A 16,545-nucleotide genomic window follows, 5' to 3' on the forward strand; every position below is an offset into this window, starting at 1 on the left:
TTTCCTTGCTTCATTTCCCCACCTCATTGGATCATAATGCCTCTTGGTAGAAGCAGGACTGAATCTTTATCATCACTTCCTCTTGATGTCCTCTACTGGGTGTCCTGAACTTTATTTTACTCCAAGAAATATTCTAGGAGGATGTTTGCTAAAGAAATGGAAACTCATTTAAAAAAAAATAGTGTGCAAGAGTTCATGATGGAATTAGTTTGAGACAGCACTATCAGAAACAAAGGGAGCTCAGTCTATAGTTTCCTTAAACCTGAACATTTCCTAATAGAGTAACATCGATATCAGGATTTACTAGTGAACACGTTTCTGTGTGGGCAGGCAAATATGTTATGGTACAGCACGTACAGACAAACCTGTAAACATCTCCCTCTTCTCATGTCTCCTGAAACCTACGTATTCTCTCTCCTCATTAAGTTTTGTTCTCTTGTAGGAATGTATTTCCTGCCTTACTCTTCCAAGGACGTTTTTGCTAATGGGTCTATACTGTTCATATGCTTTCTTCTAGATTTTGAGACTTCAGTCCCTTTCTGCTCTTCTGCTCTCCTCCATGCCAGACTCATTTTCTGCGTTCTTGGGAAAATAGGGCAATCTGACATTGGTATTTCTTAAAAGTACCTCCATTTCTCTGTGTGTATGTGTACATGTTGGCATATGTTTGGAACTAATTATGAAGGGAGCTTTTTTTACCTGAATAAAACACTTATGTACCTGTTAAAATCTTATCAATTTCAATAGCATTTAGGAATAAGCATGTGTATATGTACTTTACAGAATAAATACAGTACTTAAAGCTAGACAGAAACTTGAGTACTCGATGAAATGGAAAGGAAATAGCACATTACTAGCCAATCCTTTATGGCTCTCCTCTGTCCCACACTGCTGCAGTTAGCAGCTAGGGGAAGTGACAGCATCACCAGCTGCCTTCAGAACTCTGAGAAGGGATAATAAATACAGCTTGACAAGCCAAAAGTGTAAAGGTAACCAGTATCAGATCTGATTTGTCCCTGTTAAATGAGATAATTTAATTTTGGAAAAATCCAATTCAATTTCCAAACGTTATAAACACTTAAGTCATGATGCCCTGCACAAAACCTGAGCACTTTAGAGTCTCAAGCAGGTAGTCTGGCATCCGAGTGGTGCTGTTGATGCCTGGAAACAAAATGGAGATCTTGATTCATGATTTCCAGCTTTGGAAACTGGCCTATGGGTTAATATTTTTTGTCAGGATGACTTAATAAAAATTACTCTCCTGGGTGGTAGTCAGTTCAGATTACCAGAGAGATCAGCTGGATACTTGCTGCTCATTGACAGAGGAAATGTACATCACTTGTTTCCTTCAAGCATGCTTGTTAGCTTTTAAAATGTCATGTTGGTGGGGATAAAAAACTCCAGAATATACAACCATCTTAAATGGTTGCTACTAATAATTCTTGGATGGAACACTGGTTTTGCTGATGATGAAACTAAAAGTCACAGAATATTCTGTGTTGGAACAGACCCACAAGGATCATCAAGCCCAACTCTTCAATTAATGGTCCATATGGGAAGCAAACCCACAACCTTGGTGTTATTAGACCCATGCTCTAACTAATTGAGCTAATCTCAGGCTCAGACCTGCAATGTTTTTAGAGGGCTTGATAGTGGGCTTGCTTTTGTCAGATGGTCTGACCTGCAACATAGAAGAAAGGGCTGTGTGACAGCTGGGGACATCTACAGGGAACAGTGGTTTGTAGCACAGCAGCTACACTGAAGACAGATCTCTGGACTGAAGTACTAATGTTGCCATGCTCAGCCTGGTGATGTGGCTTAGGGTCTTCCCTGACCCTTCTTTATAAAGTTTGGGGGTATTTTATCAAAATGCTTGAACTGGCCAATAAATGCAACCCCACACCTCTCAGGAGGATTTCTGCCCAAACTCTCAGCCAGAGTAAATTAAGGCTTCCTATCACAAACAGCTGGAGAATTAGCTCCTACATGGTAGAACTGGAATCTTGTCCTGACAATGATCTATCTCCCTTTTTGACAGGAGGCAGGACAGCAAGGTTAGAGAGAGCAGCAGACTGTCCTGTCTCACCACAGAGCTGGTGGGCATTCCGGGAAGAAGATCTTGATGGGTGCCATTTGTCAACACTTCCCCCGCCCCAGCCTCCTGGTCCAGTTGAATGTCCTCACCAGAGTGCAGCTGTGTGTGGTGCCTGCACCATTGTTATCTTCCGCAACTTTGGGAGTGTTCTGTCCTCCAGCCGAGCTACAATAACGTTCAGTGCCTTTCTGTGTATGGATGTATGCACAGAACAATTCAAAGAACCCACTTGAATATACTTGCCACTATTTTAAAAAGATTTACAGGTTAAAAAAGAGATTATTTTTACATATATTTCTACTTAATAAGATTGGTTTTAATTCAAATGGCTTTCATTTCAAAAGTCTCATCAATTTATATTCAAAGAATGAAGCACTGAAATGTAAAAAAAAAATTAAAAGAGCTAAATAAAAGGTTTCATTGGCTGAATGTGATGCTTTCCTTCATTATAAATAAATTTAAGTTTTTAAGATACTGTTATTTTGTACCAATATGGCTAAGCCTCTGAAAAATAGAGCTGAGGAAAACCATTAAGGACTATATATACAGTTACAGATAACAGAAATAATACAAATGAGGTTTAGTTACGTATACTCTGGCAACACAAAAGATTGATTATAAACTTTTATTTGAATGGAAGGAAAAAATCCATCTTCAAATTAAAATTGTCATGTAGTCAAGAAAAAGAATAATGCAACAAATGGATCTTGTTAGCATGACCTAAACCATGGAGATGGAAAATATGAGCCCTGCAAAGGAAAGAATAATTGGTCTTCTGTATTTGTCAAAAATATTATAGAGCAGAAGTATCTATTAACTGCCTGATGAAACAAAATCTAATCAGAATCTTTTTTTTCCCATGAATTATATCAAGAGCATCTAGAGAATTAGACCATTTTCCCCTTCTACATTTGTCTACTTGAAAACAAACAAATAAAATAAATAAATAAATGCATTTGCATAACTAGTTTAAAAGGGAGCGAATAAAAGAAATATTTTTCAGTTTTTTTATTCTTAATCCCTGCTGTCTTCTGTGCTCCACAGATTTGCTCTGCAGGGTCCTACTCCACTGTGAATAAAAAACATGAATGAATAGCACAACCAGCAGAGAGAGAATGTTATTAAACCAGTAAATGAAGAAATAGCACAAAGAATAAGAACACCTTGCAAACTGATTTCTCTGCCTCTAGAGAGGAAATACATCGGGGTTGTTTGGCTTAGGGGATATGCATATGCTCAAACATAAAAGGCTAGTGGCTTTAGTAATGAAAACTCCCACACAAAGAAAGTCAGAGGATCAAACGTCACGTGTACCCTCTAAGAAGCTTGCAAAGATACCAGTCCTACAACACGTGTAGCTATCTTGGAACTAGTCATTTCAGGTCTGTATTCTTCAAGACATAATAATGGCAAATAACAGTTACATTGTAATAAGTTCATTAGTTTCTAATAAAATGAGAGGAGAAGATGCTGGCAGGAAGAAGGAGAATGAATGGCTGATGAAGCTAGGTGTAAAGCAAAAGGTTATCTACCAGGCAACTGTGGTTATTGAAGCTGTTACTTAAGAGGTACAGGGGCAGCCTTTTTCTCCTTCTTTCACTCTTTAAGCTGAAATACTAATAGAGCAAATCTAGAAGGGGAAAAAAAAGCCACATGTAGATGAGATTTTAGTGTAAATGCTAATGTTAACATTTCATTTTATTTTTTGATGGTTGTTCCAATACTTCAGTGCTATGATTTGAAGCGAGGTATTTATTCTGTTACCCTTAAATTTTCTCTTACCATATTGCTGAATAACCACATAGAAAATCTGGTATTCCTAGTAGTGAGAGTCCTTCCAGCTGCCTTACTGAAACAGTTTGAGAGAGCACAGCTCCCTGGTGTGCTGCTCTGGGTTATTCATGGTATCCTAAGGTACGTATGGACAAAGGTGGAGTCCAGCCTCAAAAAGGACACTATGCAGCCATGGGGGAAAAACCAAGACCTTTGCTGTTCCTGGGTGCTGGAAATGTTTCAGGTACTCTCCTTTTTTATGTAGAAATATTCTCTAAGCAGAAATATTTCTCTTTCGCAATGATTCTATGATTTATATGTGCCAGCTTAGTCTTTTTCAAATCTTTTATATCTTTTCTTGATTTTATGCTCCGAATGAAAGCAGACGGAAGCTATGCACATCTTTCCGATGCTGAAAATCCAGCATGCAAGAATATTCTGTATTTTTAAAGATGGAAACACTTCACTTATGACCATCCCATTGTAGGAAGTTCCTGAAAATTTATTCAAATAGTTCACAGAGATGAAAATATTTTAATTTTTAGAGGGCAGTTCAGACAAAGTAACATATGTCTCACTGGCAACAAGAAGTAAAAAGCACTCTGACAGTTTGGGAAAGAAGCAGAGGGGGAAAAAAGCTATCAGTTTATGGTTTGTAAATAGTACTGAATATGATGCTGATATACAGCAAAACAATAAATTGTTACAGGGTTTTTTGAGAGTACCATAAGTGCCTATGTGTTATGAGGAGACAACTGTGAAGTTCTTTAAAGCCTTTTTTGATTTTGAGAAAACCTGCTGTGCATTTATCTGTGCTAACTTCTGGAGCAGAAACTAGATAACAGTACTTCAAGGTAAGTTGGGGCACATTTTTCTGCCATTTACTAATATTCTGTCTGAGTTTAAACAGCCTTTGGGCATTTAAGGAGTGACATTTGCTGGCTAAAAATCAATTCTCATCAAGATCTCCTTGGCTTATGTACTAGAATCTGTACTTTGAAGCTCAGAGGAATTACTGAGAAGTTAAATGGGGGAACAGGGAAAAAGGGACCAGAGAAGAAGCTCGGAAGTACAGCAGGGAAATAACTGACTGAGAGAAAAATAATGAAACCAAAGGAGACCTGAGAGGAAGCTTATGATTAAGCAAGGTGTATGACTTTGGTCCTTTGAGAGCCAATTTAAGTGCATCTTCAAGCTGAATCTTTGTAACATTTTATTTACTGAATGCTGCTCACCGATTATCTGAGAAGAAAGTAAAACCCCTCTTCTGGTGATGCTATGAGAGCGATGGGCATGCCTGTTTCTTTCTAGACAGTATCACAAAAAGAAAGTGGAGAAGCAGCAGGTGGAAGTGTTGAAATGGTGCAGCCGAGCCCATATCCTAGCAGATGCAGGTTCATCATTCGCAGGAGTTTACCATCAGCAGACCAAGCCCTTCCTTTGCCATGAGGCCAATGACAGCAATATTACGTAGGTGAAAAAATATAGAAAGCAGGATTGGATTTGGTGCTGAAGTTTGCTGTCTCTTGTGTGATGAGGATTCATCACTTTCCATTTACAAAAGACAATACTCTTGAACCCACTTGCAGTTTCATGTATCACAATCACCAGTGGAAGAAAGGTCACTGGTTTAATTCTTCATTCAGGCACAGAGAATATTAAAGTGTAAGAAGCAATGTGAGACATGATATAGGATAATTAGGGTATAACTATGTTCATGTATTCTCCTATAGATGAAATTACTTTGGCTGCACTTCCACTTTAAGAAATTACAGTGGACATTGTTCCTATGGTTACTGGGAGGTAGCGTGTACAGAGACAGTGGATTTCTATAAAAGGAGCAAAAAAATCACTGCAACTGGAATTGTCTGCTGTGTTAAGAGTCACTTTGCACTCCAATTTTTATAGGCTTAGAGGATGCTGAAGAGTTTTTATCTAATCAGGTACAATGTGACTAATTAAACATTTGAGATGAGTAATACAGTGTAATTAATTTTGTCAGCTTTTATGGGTTTGCCTCTACTCCCCCACCCAAAGGTTTGAGACTTAGAATGTCAAAAAACATCAAGAAGATTTTAGAACAGCAAAGGACAGACTGATCTTAAGTGTGGTCAGAAGAGAATAGCTAAAAATAAAATTCACTGCATATTGCTGTCTGTAGTACTACCATCTGTTAAACATTTGAGGTGCAGTTTGAAATATTGACCTCTTATAACCCACATTCATTGACCACATATTAATAACAACCTACATGATACATGTTTGACTTATTTGCCCCCATCCATATATGATCTATAGGAAATTTCTGAATCATTTATACTGGAAAAGGAGTTGTTTTTCTTTTGAAAACTTAAAATTATCTTCAATGTAATTCTAGTCATTTAAGGGAGGACAAAGGCTGTGAAATATTTTATCTGTCTGAGAAAAATGTTTTATCAAGCTGATATAACCTGTTTCAGAGAGCAAGATCAGAAATAGACATCAAAAAGTTTACAAAATTTTCAACTCTTCTTGACAGTGTCAAAAATATCTCAAATAAAAATAAAAAGATCTTGTTTACTTGACTGAAATCTGTTGCTCTGCCCTAATGGCAATTCTGTTTCAAAGAAGTTTACACTGAAAAAAAGATGCCTTTGTTATTATTTTGGAGTAGAAGTACCACAAGAGTCAAGTTGGAGCATATGTTAGCTTTTATGTACTTTCTGTGGGGTCACAGATAACAAGCATCGTTATGATCATAAAGCTTGGTCCTTGTTACATGATATAAAGCACAAAGAATATTATATATTTAATTCTGAATCATATTTATAACTTCAGCTGGAGCTTCAATTTATATTTTAGAGGCATATTCAATTTTGATTTGGGAAGAAACCTACACAATAGATAAAAAAGTATTTATTTATATTCAATTTTTTTCTTCATATCACCTCCTTCTATAGGTTTTTCTGTTCTGTTTTTACTCCCATTGGATTATTTCCTTTTTATGCTCTATTCGCTGGTCTAGCAGCGGGGAAACAATGAAGTGAAGAAAATGGAATCACTCCTCAATAGTCAAAAAAGTCAAAACTATGATATCTGAGTATGTTTTGAAATTAGGCAAAAGTTACTTTGGTTGCTCTTATAGCTCTGAATGGCTGATGATCTCAAAATTTATTTATTTGCCCAAGCAGCAGACTGATTATTAGCTGAACGCATTGTTCACCCACGAATGCCCAAGGCTGACTGCTTTTGGAGAGCGCAATGAGTTAATTTTGTTTTAGCTGGGGTTACAACACTGGTTTCCTCATTCTGAGCTTTTGGTTTTGGTTCATATGTGGATTTACACTATCATTCAAACCAGGCACCTGCATGATATTTACTGTGAATATTGATCATGGACACCCAGTACAATGTTTAAATGATGATGCACCAAATCTCATTTCTAAGTCATGCATTCTCATAAAATGTGAATGTCAGAGCACAGCAGCACTCATCAGTACAACAAAGCTCACTCCCCAGGCTCTCACAACTGACAAGAAGAAAAAAAGAAATAAACAGTCTATGGAGAGCCCACATGGTGACAAAGTTATGCAAATGTAGTAATTAAAGCTTGGGAATCCAAAGAAATTCACTTGAACTCTCTTATGAATTTCCTGGTTCTTTTATTGTGGTCTGAAGGAACTGCAATTCTTTGTCTTTCCAAAAATGTCTTAGGGTATGTCTGGCAGCAAAATATTGTCTATTAATGAACAGGCAGGATCATTTTTACTTTGGAGAACACTGAATTAATCAGTGGACAGGTTCTGTCATCTTCCTTATATTTCCTTTAGACTGTTCAGAAGGCAGTTGCTCCTGCATAGGACTTTTAAGAACCCCAAAATGATAAACAGATTCTGCTGCCAGTACTTAATTGCTTCTTCCCTCTTATATTGAATTAATGAGTTAATTCTTTAACTGGTGTAAACTGGAATAGTTCCACTTGTTTCAATAAAAAAAGTGTAGGTGCATAACAATTGCAGATATGTCCCATAGAGGAAACTTGAAGAATAATGTATTCCAGAAGATAAAGATGACAAAATCTCTTTCTGTGTTAATGACTTAGGATCAGAGTTTTTCTCATTAGCAACATTTGAAGAAAATAGGAAAGGGAGTCATCAAGATTTAAAATGTGTATTGAGTATAGCAATTATTCTACAGTACTAAGAATACCAGTGTAGGTGAAATTTCACACTTCATAGAATCATGGAATATGCTGATTTGGAAGAGACCCACAAAGATCATTAAGTCCAACTCCTGGCCTTGTGCAGGACACCCCAAGAATCACACCATGTGCCTGAGAGCATTGTCCAAAAACTTCTTGAACCCTATCTGGCTTGGTACTCTGACCACTTGTCTGAGGAGCCTGTTTCAGTGCCCAAACACCCTCTGGGTGAAGAACCTTTTCCTGATACCCAAAACAAACCTCCCCCAACACAGGTTCATGGCATTTCCTTTGTCCTGTCACTGGTCACAAGAGTGAAGAGATGAGTTCCTACCCTCCACTTCCCCTCAAGAGGAAGCTGTAGACTGCAATGAGGTCTCACCTCAGTCTCCTCTTCTCCAGGTTGAACAGTCCAAGTGACCTCAGCCAGTCCTCATACGGTGTCCCCTCTGCCTTCATGGCCCTGCTTTGGACACTCTCTAATAGTTTTATATCTTCCTTCTATTTTGGCACCCAAAAGTGCACACGGCATTCAAGGTGAGGCCACACCAGAGCAGAGTAGAGCAGAAAAATCACCTTCCTTGACTGGCTGGTGATGCTATGCTTAACATACCCCATTTGCACTTCCCATTGCCTTTCACTAAGTACAATACTTTTGAAGAGAAAGGGAGAGCAGAATTGCCATAACTGAATGGTATTCAGTAGAGAAGGAATGGTGGGAGGACTCTCAAACTCCTTACATATCCTTCCAGTGAGGAGTGGCAAGAACATGTCATCATTCAAAATCACCTGTCTACAAGCACATGTCATGCATTAAAATGAGTTTAAAAAAGGAATCCTGAAGGGTTCAACTGCTTAAATGAAAGCTCAGCCTGAGTTTAGTGAGGTTTCTTGGTAAAAGTTCACAACATTTTTGTTGGATAATGTGTGCCCTGGGTGTGAATTCTTCTCATCATATAAAGATACTGTACGAAGAGAGATGGCAAACTGCTCAGTGCAGCTTACTTCCAGAATAATCATGCTTTCTAAAGGTGATTTGCTGTCGTTTCATGCATTCTGAGAAACCTGAAGGGAGAAAAAAAAAATCAACCTCAAACCCGGACAGTGTTGAAAATGCTTGAAACCCAACACTAGCTATTGCACTGCTTTACTTGCTATCCATTCATATATAGTCTGCACATGGATAAAATGTCAGCTGAGCTGTCCAGAAACATCTGGATGTTATGATACCTAACAAATCTAATAGGCACAGCTAATGAGCCCAAAGACAAGGAATGCATTATGTGGTTGCTGGTACAGCCTTCACCCAATGAATATAAATAGACTTTAGTTGATCTTTTGTCCTACTGAAATGTAATCCAGTTTATTGAACTGGTGAATTGCATTAACCATTTTGACATTATTTCCTTATAAATCTAACATGGTGTCCTTGTTCTGTTCTTTGTCTGTACATGATACTAACCAAAAGGAAAGGACAAAATCCCACTGCAGAGAGGGGTTCCAAACCACTGATGGATGTTGATTTAAATGAGAAACATTTTTTAGAGCTCAAAGAGAACACCACATATCTGCAGAAAAGGGCGGGGGGGGGGGGGGGGGAGAGGGGGGGGTTTTAAAAAAAAGGGATTTTTTTTACAGAAAGAAATGGATTATAGACTTGAAGCACAAGCAAATGAAGGTTTGTAAGTGGAATTCAGGAAAGGTTTATGTGTCTGAAAGTTTGTCTGATTTTCACTAGTATAGTAATTTATCTCATGTTTACAAGCGTCACTTCACAAACTGAAATCAGCATGGCTACAACAACATGAAATAAACAATGTTTTTTAATTAACAGTGGTTTTTTTACCATTCCATTTTACCATTCTTAAAAATATTTAATAAGCTGAAAGTAGGAACATGGCAACAAAAATTTTCCAAAGTTGGGGTTGTATATTTAACGCAGTCTCTGCTGTTTCTATGCAAGTGACTGAAGGGTTGAAAACACAGTTGTACCTAAGAGAAAAAACATAAAATTATTCTTACCTTATGTAACTACTTCATTCAGCTGACAAAGAACTCTCTTTTGTGAAATGCAGGACTAATGGCATTTGTGATTCTATTTTTGTATATTACATGTACGTCAATATAAACACAAAAGAAATGCTTCTCCTACTTGTATTTATAATGGCCATAGACAATATCTAAATTTTTTTTCAATTCACAGTTTATGAATCTGAAGAGGTTGACATAAGATCTTTCTAACGATAACTAGAACAGTTCAGAAGCAGATTTTATTCCTTCTACTGTATTTACTCTCATACTTACCTGTGACTCCTTTTCATTTTAAAAATACATATTTGTTTCCAGGTGACAGCAGTAAAAAAACAGAGGTAAAGGCAGGTTATAGAATTCCTGTCTAGTATCTCTGAAGCAGATATATGCATCCCCAAGGAATCAGACTGCAAAGGCAGGAAATCTCCCCACAGCTCCTCTGAAAGAATAAGAAGGTTGTTCATCCCAAACACCTAAGTCCAGTTAAGTTCTTTCACCTGTAAACCTGTTTTTGTCAGTTTTCTATGTATTTTATTTTCCACAGTCATTTCTCCTGCAGCTTATTCAGCTAGCTGAATATCAAGGGTAAAATTTCCATGATTTCCTCAGCTTACCAGTCACATTCAGGCCCTATTTATATGAGCCTCTCAAAGACTGTCAGACTGCAGTTAAGAGCAAAGTATGGACAAAAGATTTAGCAAGGAAATGCTAGGCAAGAAATGAATCCATAACCTTGACTAGGCTCATCCAAGAATAAAAGAGAAAGGACAAGAAAAGCAGAAACAAGTAGATATTTCTTTGCTTTTGGGCTTTTTACTTTTAGGAAAAAAATATAATTTATTTTAAAACCTGAATCCCTACCAAGCCACAGCTTTGTTAAATAAAAAGTCACTTGAGTCTAGAATTATTGCAGTTTTCCACACAAACATAAGTATTGATGGTAAAAAAACCTTGCTGTACTGGGCAATTTTTGTGCTTTTTTAATGTTGCAGGATATCCTTGCAGTTGTTATAATACAGCAGCAGAAAAGAGAGAGAGGGAGAGAAAGAGAGATCCATGTATCAGAGAGGGGACACAAAGAAAGGACACAGGAGGTGAATAAGCAGCAAACTGCTGTGGTAAGAAAAGCAGCATGGTTCAGAGGAAAAGACGAAATCACTGCCTGCTTTTCAGATAACCTGAGAAGAGGAATCTGTAATTAGAATACAAGTAAATATCCTATCTGTTTCTAACAATGGAAAACCAATTTATCTACTATTTTAATGAGTCATCTGCTTTGAAATCAATTGTGATGAATATTGATGGCTCTGACAGCATCCTACTGTATAGGAAAAAAATTGAGAGTTCATAAATAAAATTTAAAAATTAGAATAAGGAATGGCTAAAATATGAAAGGAAAATAAATAAGAAATCATTGATATCTCTCCAAATACTAGAACCTTTTAAATGAAAAATTCTTTAATTGTGAAAAAATTAAAAATGGAGAGAAAAATCAGTCTCTCAGATTAAATAAATGCTGTAATAGTAAAAGCTTTCCCTGAAGTGAAAAATAAGTGAGGAAAAGATTGTCAAAAATTTACTGGTGAGCTTTTGTGTATATACACATGGGTCAATGCAATCATTTTGGACCTGCACTTTTTAACTTTGTATATGTAATATAAAGAAAAGAGTAAATATTTTCGATCATTTCCCCCCAAATCTGTGTGGATTGTTAAGAGTTCTAAGGAATTTGATAAAGAAAAGGAAGATATAAGACATTTACTATGCCCTTCTTTGTAACAATATAATATATAGATCAAGGAAATAAATTCAAACCCAGTATTTGATATTAAACAATTTGGTGGGATTAGAATACATTTTACTCTCTGAAAACAGGTATGACAAAAATGTGTCTGTTTAAGATGGCTTTGGAGTCAACAAGAGATGACAACAGAAGAGAACATCTCTCAACCTTGCCAGGTTCAAACAGTCCCAAAAGGAAGCTTGCAACTCAGTAGGGGCTACCATGGCTTAAAACAAAGAATGAGAAACTCACATTCCAGTATGTATTGCAAAAATTGGTGATGGAATATGAGAAAGTCAACAGTTTATAAGAGCCCAGTTCTGTGCTGCCTTTATTAGATGAGCATTTCAACTTTTTGGCATTGTAGAACATAACCAAGGGAGGCTTTTTCACCTGGCAGGATAATTCATATGAGGGAAAATTTGTTCTCTTTCTTGATTTAACAGCACAGCGGAAGCTTGAATAAGTGGAATGTGACAGGAAAATCAGGTCTTTTGGTTGCAAGTTGTGATTTTTTAAGAACCAACCTTCACAAGTATTATTAAGAGTAAGAATATTAAACTACTGCAGAGCAATGCTTTTTAAAACCTTTCTGAAATAATAGCTCACATCTATACTTATACATGGGTATTTTTCTTTCCTTTTCAGAATGTTCTGTACAATATTGCAAATAGTACATATTTATTTTCTCTGTAGCTTTTTGATAGTTGAAAATTAACTTTGGGATAGCTCAAAGATCCAGTGATATCTTCAGGTGTTTAAATTACAGTAATTACAACACCTTCTCATTCCTTATTACTGTTAGGGCTTTTCTTCTCTTTTTATTTCTGTGTTGTTTACTTGGATGTATTGGGTCTGGCTGAGATGGAGTTCATTTCCCCACAGCAGCCGTCACAGTGCTGTGCTTTGCATTGGTAGCTACAAAGGTGTTGATAACACACCAATGCTTTGGCTACTGCTGAGCAGTGCTGGCACAGCACCAGCACTGTCTTTCAACATTTCCCCCCTTCCAGGGGGGAAGGGGCTGGGGTGGGCAAGATCCTGGGAGGGGACACAGCTAGGCCAGCTGACCCAAACTAACCAAAGGGATATTCCATCCCATATGATGTCAGCTCAGATATAAAAGCTAAGAAAAAGATGAGGAAGGGATTTCATTATTTACAATGTTTGCTTTCTGGAGTATCCACTACCCATGCTGAAACCCTGCTTCCTGGGAAGTGGCTGAACATCTCTTGCTAATGGGAAATAGAGAGTAAACCTTTTCTTTCTCTTTGCTTGTGTGCAGACAAACTTTTCGCTTTTGCTTTAGGAAACTCTCTTATCTAAATCTGTGAGTTGTTTTCCATCTTATTTTCTCTCCCATGTCCAGCTAGTAAGGGGACTGATAGAGCGGCTGGGTGGACACCTGGTGTCCAGCCAAGGTCAGCTCACAACAGTCCTTTTTGGCACCTGAACAGGGATGAGACAAAGGCAGTAATATATATATATTGCATGCTACAGTAATAGTAGCTGTTGAATAGCAAGCTCCTGTGAGGGACATGGAGTTTGCTGGCTTTGCTGCTTATAGCTTTATTTTGCTGAGTTTGGGAATATATTAATATAAATAATGGCTCCGTGCTTTGCCCTTACACTGACTGCCTTATAATGCTGGGGGAGCTATCTTCTGGGGATGTTAAGGGAATACACCTTCCTCTCCCTGTCTGAGATTAATGTGAATGGTTTTATAATGAAGTCTCCCATGGTCTTTGCTCATCCTTACTTAACCTGTTTAATGCTGTTAATAATATTAACTAATACTCTTGGCACACTATGGGGTTCGTGGAATCTGGTGTCATCCTCGTGTAAGAGAAAACAAACTTTAGGTAACGAGATATCGAAATGTGCCCTGAGATGCTCAGTTCCCAGGTGGTAGAGTGTGTGGAAGGATTTGGGCAGGTTCCTAGAGCAGCTGACAGCTTCCATTACCTGGAACTTCACACCTGAACAGGTATTTGACCCGAGCAAACTGACACATCATCTGATGGAAGGGTGCCTTGCCTACCCCGATCAAAACCAGCAGCTTCTTGTCCTGTACTTGGGCCTGGCCTGTGCCTATCAAGCCACAGTTCAGTACTCTCAGAAGACTGTGGTGGAGGCAGGAACCCAAACTGCATTTGAGGACAGTATGGCTGAGACAGGGACTCAAATCACAACATTGACACTGAATTTGCCCATAACACTAAAAAATACACCTTAAATAGGATAATATACCTCACTTTTTCAGCCATTCCCTGCTTGACAATTACCATTTTGGATGCAATGCTCTTGTTAATTTCTGCTGCGAAACATATGGATAATTTCTTTCTATTTCCATTGCATTTAGTATTGCAATAACTCCTGATAGTTCTGCCAGTGATTCTACTTATCCCTTGAAATGAAAGAATCTTCTCTGCATGCCTAATGTAACATAGTTGTTCTCTACACATAGCTGATGAGCTCTTTGATTGGATTTTAAATATATAAATTATGTCACATTATTTCAAGAGTTAATTACATCATTAGAAAAAGTTCTAAAATTTGTAATTACAACTACCTTTCAGTTTTTGAAATTCCTGCTCACACATTTATATACAACTCCCACTATGGTCATGCCCTGTACAGTCAAACAAATGCTGCAGGCTACTTCACAACACCCTGGAATCCAAAACAGTCCAGATGTGATATTCCCTCTGACCGCCATCACTAGAGGTGGTAGACAAGGTTGCTGCTGAAGGTATTTGGGTGAATGGGTTTCAGCAGGGAGGTGTGAACAACGGGGTGAGTTCTGAGAACATGTGGAAGTTGCTGATGAAAATGGTCTAACCTGGTTCACAGTTTTATATGGGCCTAAGTAACAGTGGTCCAACCAAGAAGAAGGATGCACTGAACAACACCTTCTGACAAATAAACACAGTTTTCAGCCCCGAAGTCCAGGGCTGGTTGCAGATGCCTATCTGCATAATCTTGGTAAGCAGCCTGTGCTTCTTCCGGCTGTTCAGAAGAAAACAAATATATATTCTGCAACCACCAAACAGGAGTCCTAAAGGAAAAACTCCTGGACAGCTGTGCTATGTGGTCATGGGACTGGAAACAATACTGCATGTATAAAGAGGTCTGCTACTTGGAAGAGCAGACACTGCTGCTACAGACAAATTTTGCCAGTGGCAGCAGATAAATGCAGTCATCCAGATGACAGTTAATATAACAGGGATATGGCTTCAGGATCTGGTTCACCTACTCGGTCTGACTGTTAGACTGTGGGTGATATGGGTTGAAAAGGCTATACTGTACCCCTAACGGACCCTAAAGCTGCCTCCATAACTGAGAATTGAGCTAGGTCTCTCCATTTGTCTCCACACAGCCCATGGCACTGAAAAGGTGTGTTGCAAAATCAAGTGTGTGGTCCAAGGGGCTGAGGGCAACCTCTTTAGTAAAACAAAAATAACCAACTTGTAAACATGTCCACCACTGCAAGCACTGTTTCACAGCCCTGAGATGCAGGCAAGTCCACAAAAAAATCCACTGAAGTAATTTACCATGGTTGCTCAGGAGCTGATAAGGGTTGGGATAGACCCTGCAGCCTCTGCATTGTTCTCTAGACCCAGATATTGACACCACAACCCTGAACATAGCCCATGCCATCTGCATAGACCAAAGGCCACCAAGAGGTGGGTAGGACTCCATGCAGAGCCTTCACGGAACTGCTGTACCCCGCCATCAACATATCACAGCAGCACTGATGGATCTGTGGCCCCAGTGGTGATGTACAGCTGCTCACTACATGGAATGCCACTCTTCTACTGCAGGTATTGTAAAGTATGCCCTCACCAAAACTGTGTGGCCAAAGGATGGCCATGCATCTCAATATGCAAGGAACTCAAAAAGTCATTGGTATGCACAGCAGCAACAAAATGTTGCAAAGGCAAAAAAAGTACAGGGATGTGGATCCACCTTTAGGACAGGCTCCAAGTAAGAGAAAAATACATGAGATTCACAGGGTCTAGCAAGCAGTAGCTGAGAGAGGTTGACAAGCAATAGAAGGAAGAGGTAGAGCTCACCTGCCAATCAGTTTTATCAGCTGTCCTGAAAACCCACTAAGTGTATTCATTGACATAATATTTATAAAACATTTTCTTCTTTGAATGGATAGTTCATAACCCTGACAGAAACAGCCCCTGCTCCAAACCTCACTCTACATAACTTTCAAAGCAAATCTCAGTAAGGAAGCCAGGTGTTTGGACAAAAATATCCACCTGCAAAACATGGATAAGAGGCGTAGACAATATCAAGGAGAAAGAGATGTGTCACAGCTAGGAGAGCATCTGCAGAAAGACCTTGGCAGATGTAAACAAGAATAAAATTCTATGGAAATGGGCCAAAAAATCTTCACATTTATTATGATGGATACCACAGCACTTCTAGTCAGGGGAAGGGCTCAGCTGAGGCAGCTCTTGTGGAGGGGCTTATATATAAACACGAACTTTGAGAAACTGACACCTTTCACAGATGTATCTCACCCATGTATGCTGATTATAATCCTCAGCTGAGCATTTATATTTTCCTAACAGCTAATAGTAAATACCATATATCTATTTTTCTTACTATGTTACTTTTCAGTTGTCTCCATGCCTATGGAGACTATCCATCTCCTTTTGGAGGGAAGTG

Source organism: Corapipo altera, unplaced genomic scaffold (genome assembly GCF_003945725.1).
Source record: "Corapipo altera isolate COAL_440 unplaced genomic scaffold, ASM394572v1 1, whole genome shotgun sequence".
Classification (NCBI taxonomy): domain Eukaryota; kingdom Metazoa; phylum Chordata; class Aves; order Passeriformes; family Pipridae; genus Corapipo; species Corapipo altera.